General features: G+C 40.0%; 1 protein-coding gene across 4 annotated transcripts in view; it reads left to right on the top strand.

The window, feature by feature from the left end:
- The first annotated feature begins 383 nt into the window (after positions 1 to 383).
- adarb1b (adenosine deaminase RNA specific B1b) overlaps positions 384 to 18,791 on the top strand; it is a 118,514-nt gene continuing 100,106 nt past the window's right edge. For 3 of the 4 annotated variants that reach the window (XM_061842689.1, XM_061842687.1, XM_061842688.1), the window contains exon 1: positions 386 to 671. The gene's annotated coding sequence lies outside the window, so the exon portion shown is untranslated. Of the gene's footprint in view, positions 672 to 18,791 lie in introns of all 4 variants that reach the window. The other variant, XM_061842684.1, reaches the window with a different exon arrangement.

Here is an 18,791-nt window from a genome sequence, read left to right as displayed (position 1 = left end):
AACAAAACATTTATTTCACATTTTTTCAGTTTTAACGTTATATATCTAGTCTCTAGTGTCCTCAATTAAATATAGGTTGAAAAAGATTTGACAATCATTCTATTCTGTTTTTATTCACATTTTACACAGTCATCCCAACTTCATTGGAACTGGGTTTTTATTACATTATGTTATATTTATTTATACTTTTCCATCCATCCGTTATCCATCCATCTTCTATATATATAGCCATCCATCATCGATACATCCATTCATCTATTAACACATCCATTTATCCATCAATACGACGTTAATGTTTTTTCAAGTCATGCACAACGAACCCAAACGAACTCCGCGTCACTTGGTGGCGCTGTTGCACCGTGGCGCCCGCCGACCACACCGACACACGGACACCACCGCGTCGGAGAAGAAGGCCGAACTGATCCAGCCTCACTTCCATCCAGTCAGTCGCTCGTGTGGCCACTACCGCAGCGCGTACATTCATACAAAACAACCACGCATGCCATAGCTAGCCTACAAGCACCACTTCCCCACACAACAGCTCCGTTTCTCGCTTCTTTTGTGTTCCACGGAATCCACGCCGCCGTCGGACGACACGCAGTCTGTCAGACATCTGTGTTTATTTTTTTTTTTTTTGAGAAGGCGAGCCACGGGGAAGAAGATTTCAAGACGTGAGTACGCCTACGTTCCTTTTTTTTTTGTTTTGTTAGAAGCCCCATTGCTAATAGCGTCTCATTTGGATTGTCCTCCCTGTCAGTGTTTATGTAACCCCACGCTTCTGGTTATCATTTTGAAGAGAACACATTTCAATGTGAAAGTATTAAATTGGGATGTGGACTGATACTGAGTGTAAAAAAGAAACAAGAAAAATGAAACCGAACGTAAAACGCGAGATGTGCTTTATAGAAGTCGTGTCACCTCAGTTTTAACCTGACGACGCTGCCTGCCAGCTTTCCTTCCTTCCGAGGCTCCGCCACGAATGTACCGCATCGTGCTTGGTGAACTGAGGGAGCCTCTCACGCAGTTGTTGTTGCAACACACCGGAGGTGTTAATGCAGGTGTTCGCCGCAGTGGGCCGTCGGATGATGGCTCCGTGCATAGGCAATACTGGGTTGGATCTTAGAGAGACAGACCAGCGGGGTCTGGGGGAGCCAATATGTGGGGTCGGGGTGCGCTGAGGTGTTCGGGGGATCCCTTGGAGGAGAAACCAACCCCTGACGTTGGGCCGCATTTGTTTTGTTTGACATTTACTGTAAGCATGCAGTAGCTCTCTTGTTTCTTGCACACTGAAATACTATAAACATCCTTCTTTTTTTGTACTAAATTACTTTGGGCAATTTGCAAATTTAGAGGCTTGAAAGTGACAGGGTCCACATTTTTTTTTTTTCCTCCACCCCGTTGGGAATCGGGTCTGACCTAAGCTGTATTTACACTGCAATGGTGCAAGTGACAGGTGGCATGAAGTGGTAGTGGTTAGCTTGTTGGGTCAACAGGTCAAGGTCAGAGGTTGGGGGTTCAAATCATGGTTTGGACTTCTTGTATGGAGTTTAAATGTGCTCCGGGTACTCTGGTTTCCCCACACATTTCAAAAATTGCACGTTACGTTTATTGGAGACCCAAAATTAGAGTTGTCTGAGCTGATCATGTAATTATCAGATGATTGGTATCAGCAGAATGAGATAATTTGGGCGGGAGGTTCAGAATTTGTTTTCAACATAAAAAACCATCTTAATCTCTCTTTTTTTTTTTTTTCCATAATACATTGCTGAAGTCTCACCCACCTCGACACTATCGGCAGATACTAGGGATATCTTGGTCTGATCACATGACTGAAAATCTGGGTTAATGTTTTTTTTTTGTTTCGTTTTGTTTTTTTAGCTGATGAAGATCAGGTGAAAAAGATTGCCTTTATTAATTTTCCGATATTTTAAAAGTGAAAAGTGACATCATAATACCAAGGTACAAATATCTTTCCAAATGAAACAGGAATGGCTTCATTTTATATTTAACAATGTCACTGTTTGGGGTATTTTTAGTACTGGTATAATATTAGTGACTGAAATTTTGTGTTTGTGTGGGTGTGAGACCCACACACAAACACGGTCTCTGCCCTCCCTGAACGTACTGTAACTGTTAAACTAACACATAACAACGAGAAATCGCCATCTTAATGCTCCAGTCAATGGAAACCCACATTGACGGGCTAATTAGAATTACCATTTAATCACGGGTGGGATTTACCTTCACATTACAAATATTAATACACAGACACACTCACACCTCTGAAAAACTAAATTGTTTGAAAAGCATCATCATGAAAAAAATCACAACCATAAAGAAATTAACGGCCATTGTTGTTCAGTCATCAGTTGTATTTAAAGAAAATCAGTGTTCATAAATTCTTCCAGACTATGTAAACTTATGAGCACAGCTGTACATGTATGCAGTCACACGTACCCTTGTCATACTGGAATATCCATGTTAGCGAGCCACTCTATGGAGGTCTAAATAGCCAAAATATAGGGCCTTTAATTTTTTTTATGAGGCTGTTAGAATGAATTAATAGTGTTTTTATTAATTTAAATGGGGAAAGGTGATTTGTGAGACAAGTGTTTTGAGTTACCAGCAATGTCACGGAACAAATTACAAACTTATCTCAAGGCACCACTCTATGTAATTTACCGTGTCTGTTAAATATTTATTACTGCTATTTATAGTATATTCTTTTTGCTTAGCCATCTGTTATGAAGTGTTTGCATCTGCAGTAAAATGACGCCCCTCAAAGCAAAATGGCCTAATTTATTTAAAAAAAAGCAAAGGACCTTATTCTACAGTATAAAAGATGCTGAAGCATTGCTGACCTTGCTGATGTGACATGTTAAGTGGAACAAAAGCTGAGTGTGTGTGTGTGTGTGTGTGTGTGTGTGTGTGTGAGAGAGAACTTAGGCCTGTATGCTTTTAACTACTTCCCCTGTCAAGAAAACTGCATGTGGTCGGAAGGGTCCCTTGGCTGTATGTTGGTAAACCCATGTAGAGGCAGTTAAGAGGCTAATATTGTAGCTTGCCCGAGGTTGAAGACAATTCTGTTCTTACGCTAATGCATAACTGGAGGCAAAAGGAATAGTTGGCCCTTTGTGATCAGAGCAGCATCTATCATCAGTCCATATGTCCTCTGCCTTGAAGACATGGTTGTTTCAGCCCTCATGTATGCACCGTTGTTGCTTAAGTCTCAATAGATACCAAATCAGTCTTCATGCTGTTAGTGCAGTAACGAGAATACTGTACATGTATAAGCTATAAACCTCGGGGAATTGGTGTCAGTTTGGATAAGCATCCAGCTGATTACTGCCTATTAAAAAACTTGGTTCATGTCATAATTGCAGTGTGATCTGAAGGTCCAAAATAAAGTGCACGGTGATCATTGCCATGCGACTGTGATATTAGCGGTGCTCTCCCAAGATTGAATTTAAAATTGCATGGCACAGAGAAGGAAGAATTTCGTCAGCCCGCCACTGAAGCTGCTTCACAGTGGATACTTTGAATTGTCCAGAATCAACAGGAACTGGTTAAGCACCCTCCTTTCTGCCATCTTTGCCAGGCTGTCCAAGTCACGTATCGCTCTCTATTTCGTCCAGAAAATCTTTGTGTTTACGTTGTTGTGACACCTTAAAAGAGGAGATTCTTGCTTGGTGGTTTACTGTGACACATTTTGGGAATCTTCCATGGTGCAAAATTCATTTTCGTTTTTGCCATTTGTAATTTCCAATGTGTATAAAGCATGGGTCACCAACCTTTTTGAGGCTGAGGACTACTTCGTAAGCACCGGTTTGTATGGAGGGCAACATGAGCAGTTTGCGGCAAACTACTCATACGTAACAAATATATAAATAGTTTACATCATACAATATTATTTAAAAAAAAACATGAGTGCAAGCAAGTCAGATTCAAAATTTATACACAAATATTAATGATAAAAAAATTCATTTGTGACCTGTGCTATTTTTAGAACATGCCTTGTGGTCGCCTTGAAGCTCCACTGTCATGCCTATAAACATTCTCAAAAAATACAAATAACATTCACTTCAATGTCTCTATGAAAAAATAAATATGAGCAGAGAGCGTGTCATCCATGTGCAAAGTTGCTGACGTGTCATTTGACATCCTAGTGGAAGCCATATTGCCTGTAACGTCATCAGCAGATGTTACACCGGGACATTCACCGTTGAAAACACGTAGTGGCACACCTACTATGAGACACGCAAGCCCTTTTTGAAGAAAAGAACATCTCACAATTGAGTAAAGTGACCGGGGCAATACTACCCTTTTATTTCGAGCCATATTTAGATGATATGTGGATCACTCTTAACTAACAACAAACTCCCAGACAGTATGTATGAGCCACTCGGCGTCCACGGCGGACGAGGGGCCGCCGAAGCCGTCCGCGGCGCCGACGGGTATATTGACACATTTAGCACCCCTGTCTCACGTACACAGATCTTTTGTTACGTTCAGAGAGGATTACGCCCCCACCTCCCACCAACTATTGTTTTTTTTTTTTTTTTTAGTAGCTGTATACACACCTACTTGTCATTTGGAACCCACAAAGCTCTTGTCTTTTGCACCTGTGCAATCCATTTTTCACAACGAACCGGGTCTTTTTGAAACGTATGTATAGTAAATCCATCCTCCCGAGTGTTCGAACAATATCTTAGCAATATAACGAGCCGGCATTTTGGCTACCACGAAGAAACAACGAGCTACCTTCCATCAGGTAAAACTAGTATAAACAGACGCACCAGCCTGAGTGCGCTATTGCTATTAACGTCACTTCCTGCTTATTCTCCAAAAATACTCCCTCGAGAGCATTTTCATGGCAAAAAGCCATATACAGTACGTCAAAATCATGTTTTGTGGTGAAAAAAATGCATGTGTCCATTCCAGCTGCCTTTTTTTCATTAATAAAATACTAAAAATCATGCATTTCATGACAGTGGAGCTTTAAGTGGTCCTCGCGGGCAAGCATGCACCCATGGGCACTGCATTGGTGACCCCTGGTATAAAGAGTCTATGGTGTGTCCCCACCCGTGACCAAACCCCAGATCTTTTCTTCTTAACTACAACTAATTATTTTGATCATTCGTAAAAAAATTTTTTTTATCCTCCCATATCCCAAAAACACGCATTGATTGGAGACCTTAAATTTTCCTCGGTGTGATTGTGAGTACAACTGTTGTCAGTCTCCATGTGCACAGCGATTGGCTGGAAAACAGTTCATTTCAACAACAACAACAATTCTCGAAACGATTAACTGATTTATCAAAATAGCTTTGGACTACTTTTAGTATTGATTAATGGATTAATTGTTGCACTTCTAGTAATCATTCTTTGCAAAAATGTTTAGATTCTGCTTATTTTACTGTTTTAATTCGGCAGATAACCATTGACAACATTGATCGGATCAGCAAATTATGACATTGAAGTCAATCAGCATAAAAAGCTAAAGATGGTCCGATACCGATGAGGCTGATCAGATCGGTTTGAAGTCTATAATAATGCCGATCATGATATAACATGGGCAGCATGGTGAACAAGTAATTCGCACTTGTGCCTCGCAATTCTGAGGACCTGGGTTCATAGCCGACGAAATCCGGTGGCGTTTGGATGTTCTCCCTGTTCCTGTGTCGGTTTTTATCAGGTACTCCTGTTTCCTCCAAAAACAAGCACGGTAGGTTAACTGAAGACCCAGAATTGCCTGCTAGTATGAATGTGAGTGCGACTGGTTGTTAATTCGCATGTGCCCCGTGATTTGCTAGCGACCAGTTCAGGGTGTATCCTGCCTTTTGCCCATAGATAGCTTGGATACGCATGCAACCATAGTGAGGATAAGTGAAAATGGATGGAAGGACGGAATATCAGAATGAAATGGTGCAATTATAGGCTTGCTATACTTGCTTCATCAAAAAAAGGAACTAAACTTAAAATAAACAGCAACACAAAAATGCATTTGCCAACTCCATCTTTCTTCTTGCTCTCAGCATTTGTGTTGCACATGGGAATAAGACCTCTTTTTCATGCCATTTACTAGTAAAACTGCTCAGGGCGCTTCATCAGACTAACAAACAAGGCCAAGCAAGCAAGAGCCTTGAGTTAAAAAATCATAGTTTCTACTGTTGTATGAGTAGCAGTCATTCTTTAGGTCCTCATTTTTCCCTCGTCTGTGATGAGAGTCATTTAGACATTGGGTTATAAATTTGGGCAAAAGTGAGAGTTCGGGGGTGGGGGGGATGGAGTAGTGCAAACAATGCTGCATGACCCCAGCTTGCGTGACTTCCTCACTTCCCCTTTAGGCAGCCACATCAATGCTGCTCCATCACCCGTGCCACCAAATTATGGTGAGGAGTAAGCCGCAGGTTGTGCCCGTTATTCATGCGCTGTAGTTACTTGTGACACACTGGCTTATGCATAATGCATCACTCTTACTTTGAGGGTAGACCTATAAATACAAATAGTTCATAGTATTTTGAGTGTCAATGTCAGACCCATTCTGTGCAACTGAAGGTCTAGTCTGTACCCAATTTAAGTTCTCTGGAGTTCTTGGTTTAAAAAAAAAAAAAAAAAAAAAGTACAAGAAAGGGCGAATGCACATGTCAGACAATGTTAGCATCACAGTACAGATGTGACAATCAGTTGTGTGTGTACACACACACACACACACACACACACACACACACACCACACACACACACACGCAACTGCTTAGTCTAAGTGGCACAACAAACCCTGAACAGTATACTTGTACACTATACTCCAGGGCTTCAACGAACTGAAAGGATTAATCAAATAACTTGAATAATTTGACTACATAAGAAAAGAAAAGGTTTAACCAAAATCTGCCGCGACACTTCAAAGGGGTAATTTTTCATAAAGGAACGAGTGTTACTCTAGTCGCATGCACTGTTCTGTGTGGACATAAGCGGCAAGCCAGGAAGAAAGAGTTCTTAAAAGATGGCAGATGTCCGAAGTTTGGGATTGTTCACACTTAAAAAGGAAAATAAAGTGCAATGTGTCTACTACAAAGCAAAACTGTTATCAACCACCCAACTCTACATTCTAATATGCTCGTGAGAATTCACCCAAATGAGCCACCATAGGAGGCAGTTATTGTGGACAGATGGACAATCCTGAACTGCAAAAGGGTTTTTTTTTTTTTTTCCAATGTAATTTAATGTTGGTGAAGCATGATGGGAAAGTTTGCTGATCACTTCAAGCGTTTACCTTGAAAAGTGGGTGTGAGTGCCTGTTCATTTCTGTTGTTCCTGCGTTGCTATGTAGAATTACACAATATTCTTTGAACCACTTTTTACAAGACTAAAAATGCATATATACTGCAGGTATGAATATTATTTTTATTTGCTAAAACTAGCATTAAATTTGAGAGAAAATGTGTAGAATTTTGACTGTTGGTATCAGGTGGTGTAAGACAACAACATACCGTATTTTCCGGATTACAGAGCTCATCTGATTATAAAACGCGCCACCTAATTGGTTTTACATACATTAGACGCACAGGACTATCCGCCATGAATATCACGTTGTGAAATTAGATATTTACACATAAGATTTTTACATACATGTTGCCAAACATTGACTGTAACACAGCAGTAAAACAAGTCATACATAACAGAAAAGTTATTATTTTATACATCCTTCTCCTGTTCACTGAAACCACTAAAGTCTTTGTTCTTAATTTCGGAGTTCAAAAGCCTCAGGAAGTCTCCGTCGCACACCACTTCAGTCTCTCTGTCACTCTTAATGTCATTTTCATCTCGAGACAAAGTTAACGCTGAAGTTGTGCTGCTTTCCCAACGTAGCTGTCCAGCGAAAAGGATGATCTTCACATGTCGCCAGTTTTTGTGACAGATTTCTTGCCACTGCTCATCCAAACCTTCTACTCACCTTGGAGTGCCGTTTTAAAAGCATGATTTATACTGATGTGGCCAGTGGCTGTAAAAACATTGTTGTACCTCCAGGAATCACAGCTGGAATATAGTTTGATCTCTTGATGGCTGTTTTTACAGAATCTGTTATACGGGCCGTAATACTGTCCAAAATAAGCAATGTTTTTTTCTGGTTAAAAATCCTTCTGAACTCCTACCATAACTAGCACTATCTTCTTCTACATGCTGGAGGTAGCTTCTTCTTCTTCTTCTACACTTTTGAGGTAGTGTCGTCGTCTTCTACATGCTGGAGGTATCTGCGCATGCCCAAACCCCAGTGCATTATGGAAAATGGTCATGTTATCAGCATTACGTTCAACCAAGTTTTTGTTGTACGTTTAAACTGACAGCACCTAGTGGGAAGGGGTGTGGGGAGAGGATTTTAGCCACATCATGACAGACCGCTGGGTTCAGAGTTCGGAGGAAAAAAGTATCGGTTTATAGTCTGTAAAATATGGTAATTCTCCAGTCATTGTTACCCTTCTCAACCAGATTATTACTTCAAAAATCTTGTATAATAGCAATTTTGAAACACGACTGTAGACCACTTCTACCAGTCTTGCTGAGGCTACATTGTGGATTCTACTGTAACTCAAAGAGCTACCTGCTTTTTATGAAATGTGTGTTGTAGTACCATGGCGTAGAATCTTTAGTATCTTTAATCTGTTGTTCACCATATGGCGACCCCCGTCACCTCCTGCAGCAACTCGTGTGTGGTGCTTGTGACTGGGTTAACACTAATGTGAAGTGAACTGGGATGAAAGTCTGCAGACAGCCCACCCTGCTACATTCGTTGTTGCCGTGGGGGATTTCTGGTCTGTGATATCAGCGTCCCTCTGGTTTATAACAGACAGGAATGAATCGCTGGTGTAAGTTTTACCATTGTCTTTCGTAATAATTTGTTGGTTCGGATGCATATTTCAAACTCAAGTTAGGGAACTGTGGAAGTACCAAAGTCCTAGTGGACACCATGAGATGCAACTAAATAAGCCTCTGTAAAGCTCTTACATCTATTACTGTAAGCATTCTACTTTCCCAACTGTCTCAGACTGTGAAGATGTGTGATTAAACAAGCACTGAGGCTCCACGTTGACGCAGTTCATGTGAATAAATTACCTCGATAACATGGAATTTGTCATGATGTGGCTACACATGTATCCACTGTGGCTTACGCTAAAATCATCAATAATCCAGGTGACATGGAGCAGCTGTGAAAAAACTTTTCTCATTTAATAAACTCAACTGTTTCCAGAGGTTGTCCTGGTACTGAATGTAAAGCCAAACAGTGAATGGATGATAAATTGAACTTTGAAGCTGTATGAATAAAGTACATCCATTTACACATCTTTATACTTGTCAACCCTATGCTTTTCAGTTTCATTCATCACACTGTAGATTTAATGACAGTTTATTATGCATTTTCCACCCAAAATTTCAGCGAGTTCCCAGGTGTCTGAGACATGAAGGTGAAAATGGTAGAGGTTATTAAAAGAATAGTCTCCCTTTCTTGATGTTGATATGGTATCTACTATATATGTGTTTGAAAGGGTTAATGTAGTTCATATCGAGTCAATAGCTTGTTTTGTCTGTGTTGGAGTGACTAAGGTCAAAGAGGCCAAACCTCAGCATTCTCAAATAGCTCAATAAAAATCAATTAACCACAGTGGCTTCTGGTTAAATGTCCTTCATGATGGAAAAGTGCTTGCAGTTGAACAGCTCCCAATATTATTTTAGGGTTCAGTTGCTTTACAACCTATATTTGATACTTCCCACGAAAGAAATTATTTTTTTTCTGTCTTTGTTTTGGCTATAGCAATTTTTCCAGCATATACGTACCCCCCCTTTACAGTATATTCTTTTACCCGCTTATATTTTAGCAAGGATGTGAAAGAGTTCCTTCAAATGTGGCAAAAACATCCTTTTGTACTTGGTGTTAGTGAAGAATTAGATTAGAAATATTATGCTCAAATACCAAGGTCAAACTGACCTCACAGCTATTCCATTCTCATGAAAGCAATTACTCAGGAGTTCTTAAAGAGGGCTCTATCAAATCTGGCTAAAACTGGTTGCTGCAGTGCACTGAAGACAATCGAGGCTCAAAGGTAGAGGTCAAAGTTATGCAAATATAAAATAGAAGATACTTACATGTACTTAGATTGATACATTGATACATCGTGACCAACATTAAAATACGTAATAAAATGGACACTGGACAAGAAATGTGATTATTTTTTTAAAAATGGAATTAACTGTACTCTGTTCCCTCATTCACATTGGGGGAGGAACATAACCCCTGCAAAATCTTGAAAATAATTGATTCAGTATTAACACGCCTATTTATGATGTGAATACATAGGAACCAGTGCACCAGGTAATGTGCGTAAATAACTGTTTATTTAATTTAATATTTACATTCACATTCACAGAAATCATTCTCAGCTGTCTTGACGTCGCTCCTCATTGTTTCTCCTCTATGTAGCACAATTGATACATTTCAAGTGTCACAATTGCATCAGATGACTCAAAAAATAGCAAACCAACTTAAAGGTCAACTGACACGTAAAGCATAATTTTTAGTATGTTTTTAATTAAAAAAAAAAAAGTCAGCTGGAGTGGACCCATCCATTTTTTTCACCACATGTCAGGATGTTGTCGTACATGGATTTTTGCATCTCCCGCCATGAATTTGTGTTCGAGAAGAACCAGGAAATTACGTTTTTTGCAGTTGCGGTGTCGAGTGTTTATATGGGTTCATACCGTACCGGTGAAAAATTACTCGTTTTTTTCATCATGTGAGCCAAAATGCCGGCTCGTTGTATTGCTGGATTTTGCTCGAACACTCGGGAGGATGGATTCACTCTTCACACTTTTCCAAAACACCTGGTTCGTCATGAAAAATGGATTGCAAAGGTGCAAAGGACGAGAGCTTTGTGGGTTGAAAATGACAGGTACGTGTGTATAGAGCTATTGAAAAAAATAGCTGTGGGGAACTAATTTGTCTCACAGTTTATAGCACATGTTATGTGTGAATTTAAAATAAATCCCCTTGGTCAAATCGGCAAAATATACTAGAGCACTTGTATTGCGTTTAAGACAATTTAATCACACACGATACAATACAATACAACACAAAACAATAACATAATAGAAGGAGAAAGGCAGTTTAGTAGCGTGTGACACAAGCTAACTAGCTAACTAGACGTATAGTCACCAAACTCAAAAAAGTACTCCGAAAGCAGCAATAATAGAAAGCTCTGTCCGCGTCTGATGACTTAATCCTCTCAGAACGTAACAAAAGATCTGCATCATAACTTCATAAAGTATGGCGGCGGATAGCCCCGGCGTTGTTGTTGTCCGCCGGCGCACGGCCCAGCGTTAGCCTCGACGCTGAGATGGATCGGATGGGGAGGTGGTTTGGCCGTGTGCGGGGAGGAGAAAGAGCCACCGGTGTCTCGGCGCCCCTGAAGTAGTTACTTTGCCCGGTATGGGTCCTCCTGAGTATGCTACAAACATAAGACTTGTAAAAGAGTTAGGAAATCAAACAATTATAAGCCTGTCATTTTGAATATTTCATCGCGTTCCTCGTCTGTTTGTCGGGGAGTCTGTTGTTAGTTAGAAGTGATCCGCATATCATCTAAATACGGCTCGAAACGATAGGATAATATTGCCCCGGTCACTTAACTTGATTCTGAGATGTTCTCTTCTTCGAAATGAGCTTCAGTCTCAGAAGGGGCAGCAGAAAAATCCGAAAATCTCTCTTTTTCATCTCCCATAGTAGGTGACACAACGTCTTCTCAATGGGGACTGTCCCAGTGTGACATCTGCAAATGAGGTTGCAGGCAATATGGCCGCCACTTGGATGTCATGTGAGACTACCGCAACTTTGCGCATTAATGACACGCTCTCTGCTCATTTTTTTTTCGTATAGACATTGAAGTGAATAATATTGTATGTCGTTTTCATAACAATATCAATTTTAAAATGTAAATATGGCTGTCAGTTGATCTTTAAGTAGAATGCTCTTAGAATGCATTCAATTAGGGTTGCTTTAATAAGGTTTTAATTTGCCTGTTGAGTGTTTATTTTTTCACAAAAGGATCATCATTTGCGTCTCCTCTTAGGTATTTGCAGGCGATAGAAAGGCTACAGTGAAGCAAAGCATTGTTCGGGGTCTTTGGGAGCAGAGCATGGGGCAGATGCTGCAGGTTTATGGGGGCATATTTGTGTACTGTGCTCACTCACTGGGAACATTTTAATTTAATCCCTGTGTTTCTATAAAACAGATCCAGATTTGTTCGACCCTTGGGCAATTTGCATTATTTCCTTTACAGAAGCCGTGTCGTGGTTCAGGAGACCATAAAGTGCACTAATGCTTTCGCAACATTTGTCAGAATGTGATAGATTGAACTATAAATCAATACAATATAATACTGATTTAAGAGAACGGTTTCTGTTACCAGGAGATGAAAATTTCAGAATGATCATAAAACGTTGTGCCAAATTTATCAATAAATTTAAACATATTCACAACTTTTCATACTTCCATTAATTACATCAGAACCTTGAAAATTATATTTGCTCAATCATGGCACACTAAAATGAGTATCGTCTAAGTTGAAAAAAACATTCTGGGGGGTAACTAAATAATTTGCATTAGATTAATAAAGGGCGATCATTACAAACAAAGGTGCATTACTATGTCTCGGAAACACTGCATCAACATAAGCCATCAGAGTTATTAACTTACTTATTGTGAAAATCTGCTCTGTCACTTACATGTCAGATGTGTGAAGCGAGGTCGTCCTTGTAACTTCTCACCACAATGAGTAGCTGTTTAAGACCGTCTGAAGTATAAAATGTGACATTTGTCTCAGGTTCGGTCTGTATTTGGCTGTTAATACGCACCACGTATTGTGAAAGTAGTAGTAGTCATCCAGAAGAAACCCTTTATATGAGGAAAAAAATGGAGACTCATCAATAATTGGACATCAGCTCAAATTCTAGCCCCTTGGTTCATGGAATCCTGAGTTGATGAGATTTCCATCCAGCTTCAAAATGGAGGTAACATTTTTCATTGGAGCTGAGAGTTTAAAATTTGCATGACACTAAGAATTCTCACATTCAGGATAAAATAAGATTGCGTAACTACTTCACAAAACTCCCAGTGTAGCCTTCATATTGGTTTGTTTTGGGGGAGTCCCTGCTGTGTTCAGCTCTTCTTTGTTTCCTTTTGAACATTTGTGTCAGTGGTACACTCAGGTTTTGTCCTAGCAGCTAGATGCAACTCTTACTCCTCAATATCACTCTTTATTCTTATTGTATGCCTCTTTTAAATGTCATAACCAACCTTGATATGAGAGTGTAACGCTTCCTTTTATGGCTTCATGGTTGCGAGCTTGGACTGCAAGGCAGCCATCCATTTCCCAACATGTTTAAATATTTAAAATGGAGACTTACACCTGGATACTACATGGCCAAAAATGACATTATCCCCATTTTCTGATGCGATGTTTCAATTTAGTTGTGCTCGATAAGATTGTATTACTATCATCTTAAATCCTAAAACTGATGTATTTTTCCAATAATTTGAAATCTGAAAACACATACAGTATTCACTCTACTTCCTGTTGACCCAACTTGTCGGTTTTTTACAATTTGAGCTGTTACGCAACTGAAATTCCGTTGCTCACTTTAGATGGCAGTAGCGAATTTTATAATAAGTCGTGGCAGTTTGGATCATTGCTCACCCATGCATCACCGATTGCTTACTTCCAGCTGTTTTTTACTATTCCAAGTTGAAATATACTGTAATACTATGCATAAAACAGAGAATTAGAGTTTTGTATTTGGACAAACATCACATAACTTTGTCTTATGAAAAGCCACTACTTTAATGGTAGCACACAATGCAGAATGCTATAAAAAGGCTAACTTAACAAGCGTTTTTAGCTCTGTGTTATAACTACTAATGTACTACATTTTCAGCCACCAAAGAGTTTCGGCTGAAAAGGGTCAAAAGAGGATTTTCGTTTTTTTGGCTGAAAGACTTTTGTTGCCGAAACAGGATGCACGTCTCTGGATAAAGCTTGAAGCGATGACTAACAATAACAACGAGCTGGTGTGCTCACTCTATGGGTATCTCAGAGAGGCTTTTTTTTTTTATTGTTTTCCGGAAACGTTGCTCCACCCGAGGATATGTGATGCTAGCACGCAGCAAGCCTTTTAAAAAGTGGGTGTGAGTAACACAAGCTGTTGTACTTCCTACAGCATTTATTTGATTTGGTCGTAAATGCACGAAAATTAAAGCTGAAAGTTTTCACCTCAAGCATGATATTTTGTTTCATATCCGTTGTGAGGCTCTTTAGTGGTAAGTGTCCATGTCTGAATGTATATGTACCTCACCAGAGGCACTCACGCCTATGCTGCCTTACACAGAGTAATGCTAGCCTGTACGTCTTACACTTATTTTACTTATTCTTTTGTGTTTCCAAGCTATAAAATGTTCCACAGTTTACCTTAAAATCCTTCATTTACCAATGTATTTGTAAAAAGAGGGGGCAAAAAAGCAACTGTTGGATTTAGGATCAGTTGACATGTTTTATGCATTTCCTTTCAACGGATTATGTAATCATGGACAGATGAGTTAAAGGGGAAACAAACACCCATTTATTTATTTTTGGCAAGAATATATTTTATGTCACCACCAACAAAATACAGTATTCTGGTGAATTCTTGAATAAGAATTAAACAGAATAATTCATCCACCTCCAGCAAACTCAGGGCAATATTATCCTCTGCTAGTGGCTGAAATTAACATCACAACTACTGTCTCAATGGTTATGTATGTCATGTGACCAAAACCGGGACAACAACATCTCTGTGTATTCTCCGGGTTCCTAGCATGATAGTTTAAACTTGTTGTTTAAACCCTACAAAATTTGTGGCTTTCCTTTCCATTTAAAGAAAATTTTCAATCACGAATCTAGAGAAATGTACAAAATCCTGCATGGTTCTCGGATTTGTCAATTTTATTCTTCCAATGTGTTTTCTTTTCACCATGAGCCCCAACTTTCGCATTGTGTAACTTTATTTTGAACAAGTTTAACCTGTAAAAAAGGACCAGCCCCATCATCACCAATGATCACTGACTTGATGGAACACTATGTGCCAACAAGAAAACCTTTTATTATTCATCAAACGCATGACAAATGAAGTCTGCCTCCTATCTGCAGTCACTACGAAGGAGATGATCACACCTCTCAAAGGATTCCTGCATCCTGGCACTTTACAAGCAGGAGCAGTGTTGCAGACTCTGGTGAAATGCAGCAGCAGTTCTGTTTTGTTTTTTTTTTCTTTCTGGGGGTGGAAGTTTAAGTTACTCTAAAGCTAAAGCTACTCCCCTCTTTTTGCGGGAATAGTACCGTGTTATGCCTCCTGGGGGTTCTGCTCTCTGATTGGAGCACATTTTATTATGACCTTGTTGCATAGAGGTGTATGCTATGCTTACACTTGCTGTAGACCCTTTAGCCTCTAACTTACGGGCTTGCATGGCAATTTCCTCCCGCAGCTCTACAGTACCTGTGCTGTAGGAGGTGTGTTTTGTATGTTTATTAACATTGAAAATTGCAGTTGTTAATAAAATAATTTTGCCAACGGCTCATTTTTGGGTATTTGGGTCTGTAGTACTACCACTGCTTTGATGGCATGCTGCAGCTTTGTTGTTTTCTGGACAAAACAGGTTCCCTGACCAATTATTTGAGCAACTTCTGGGCACAAGGAGAAAGAGGGGTGGAACAGGACGACCGTCCTGCTGGGCGTTTTGCTGTAATCGAACCGTAAATAAGACATGGCTCATGCGGGATACTTGTGCAAGCAAGCGTGGGTTTGTATGTAGGAGAGAGGAGAGGGAGAGAGAGAGAGGCCATTTCAATGGAGTGTGCAGCAGGGCAGTGGGGGGAGGGGGAAGTGTTGGAATCTGCCATATGGATGAGAAAGACAAAAGAGAAATAGAAGAGATGAGAGGGCAAACTAGAGAAGGAGGTAGGGGAGAAAACTGTGACCCATGTCAACTCAACTCTCCGTGCTGGCCCCAGGGATGCTTAGGGCACACTTGTGTTGATTCATAGCCCCTCTTCAGCTAGTTACCCACCCCTTCCCCCCCTGTCTTTTGCACTCTGGTTTTATTCTGGTTGACCTTGTAGTGTTTATTTATTTTTCAATATTCTACTTCTTGTCCTCCACTTGCCCTTGCAAATTTAGACACATCCTTTCATACTCTCAGGTCTGCTGATGCCTGTGACTAATCCCCAATATTGTTTGTTTGCGGGATTCAAACCTTGTACATTTCTTAAAGGGGATATAACATGAAAAAAAAAGTCATTTTTTTTAAGAGGGGATGAATTAGGGCTGTAATGATACGTCAAAAATTGGAATCTGCATCTATTAACACACATTTATCTATTTATTTATTTTCATTAAAAAACACAATTGTGGTCAAATGATTGATTGCCCAGGCAGAATCTTTAAAATGGGTACAATTCTTTAAAGAAAACATGAAGGAGCAGGAAAAACAAATTCAATTCAATTTTAATGGAATTAAAATTAAACTATCCATCATTTCAGAAAAGCATTATTAGACAATTTATTTAATTTAATTAGATACAGAAATTAATGATTGTTGATGTTCAGTCATCAGCCATATTTAAATTAAAAAAAGGACGTTTAAACTGTGCATATTCATTTATATCTACACCTGTCATATTGGATCACAACACCTACACCTTTTTCATAACCACTAGGTGGCGGTGGCATATTAGAATGACATTGTATACCTTTCCTATCACCTAGGGGGCACTGGCATTTAGGAATTGACCCCTCCATACAGGGCACTTAACCACGCCTCCTGAAGTGACGTCACGCCACGTGCGCTGACGTAAGACAAACAGTAAAAATGGCAAATACAATACAATACATTCTGAACTGAGACAGACTCCATGCTTCTGATTTCATTCAAATCAACGATATATTATAGATTCTAAATACAATACATTCTTAACTGAGAGAGACGCCATGCTTCTGATTTCATTCAATCATTCACACGTAGCAATGTTATGCTAGCGGAGAACGTCTCATTCATTTATACGAGATGTGTATTAAAAATCAAATTTAGGGCATATCTTCATGCAAACACAGTCTGGTTAAGCTTCGGCCGCGAGCCGGCAAGATATCAATACGTTTGTGCAGTCCGATCATCGCTAAATATCGCTCAACAAAGAATAAGTCTGTCAAATCGTTCACACGTAGCGGTGTTATGCTAGCGGAGAACGTCTCATTCATTTATACGAGATGTGTATTAAAAATCAAATTTAGGGCATATCTTCGTGCAAACACAGTCTAGTTAACTTTCGGCCGCGAGCCAGCAAGAAATCAATGTTTGTGCAGTCCGATCATCGCTAAATATCGCTCAACAAAGAATAAGTGTGTCAATCGTTCACACGTAGCGGTGTTATGCTAGCGGGGAACGTCTCATTCATTTACACGAGACGTGTATTAAAAATCAAATTTAGGGCATATCTTCGTGCAAACACAGTCTGGTTAAGCTTCGGCCACGAGCCAGCAAATAATCAATACGTTTGTGCAGTCCGATCATCGCTAAATATCGCTCAACAAAGAACAAGTGTGTCAATCGTTCACACTCAGCAGTGTTATGCTAGCAAAGAACTTCGACTTCATTTATACGAGACATGTATTGAAAATCAAATATAGGGCATACCTTCGTGCAAACATATGTGTTCCGGTTGATATTAGATGGATTTAGTTGATGATGCGGTCTTCCTCAAAGTTTGATCCATCGAAGGCATTTTTCGTACTGGGTCTTCGGTTTTGGAAAGGGTACGAATCGAACTCCACCAACTAGCCTTTCAGGATACCTGTCGTCACTATTACAAAGTCTGTGACTACACCTCTTAACCATATTTTTTATTAAATAACCCAAATACGCGATAAAACGCTAACTAAACCTATACTGGACCATGCAATGTTGTCTGAGAAAATGGCGGGAGCAAAAACGGGCTTTGGTTTATGCAGATCTCTGGCCTCTGATTGGTCAGTGACGGGGATTGCGCAATATCCACGGAGGGGTCAATTAAAGTGTACAACTTTTCATGACCTCCAAATCAGCTGAAGTAGGCAACAGCACACCCAAAACTCTAGTGAGCAAAGGGGGTTAAGATGGATGGATGTACCTACGGACCACATTCCATGGAAAATAGTTATTTATGCCAACATTTCAAAGTAATACATTTTATAACCAAAATTGCAGTACCATGATAGTGTGAAACTGCAGTCAAGGGTTTACCCAGCCTCTCGCCCAACGTAATCTTGGATAGGCTCCAGCTAACCTGCAACAATTATGACGATACAGGGGAAAATGCATGGACAAATGGTTTCAGGGGCCAGTGGTTAGCACGTCACTCTGGCAGTTCTCAGGTTGGAGTTTGAATCCTAGTCCTTGATTGTGCGAGGTTTTCTCTGGGTACTCTGCCTTTTTCCCACATTGGAGAACCTTGCAACATAGGTTCATTGATGCGTCTAAAATGTCTTTGTGCGGACTTGAGTGTGAACAGCCATATGGCCGTATGTCCCCTGTGATTTACTGGCGACCCCTTGCCCAAATCTGTTGAGATAAGCTCCAGCCCTCTAACAACCTTAGTGAGGACAAAGTACAGAAAATGAACGATAAATTTGCTCGAGACTTCTTTTCCACCTGACTGACGTTCAAAAGGCATTCTTTCT

This window comes from Syngnathoides biaculeatus, chromosome 14 (genome assembly GCF_019802595.1).
Source record: "Syngnathoides biaculeatus isolate LvHL_M chromosome 14, ASM1980259v1, whole genome shotgun sequence".
In the NCBI taxonomy this organism is placed as follows: Eukaryota; Metazoa; Chordata; class Actinopteri; order Syngnathiformes; family Syngnathidae; genus Syngnathoides; species Syngnathoides biaculeatus.
This window is presented reverse-complemented; position numbering and strand designations above follow the sequence as displayed.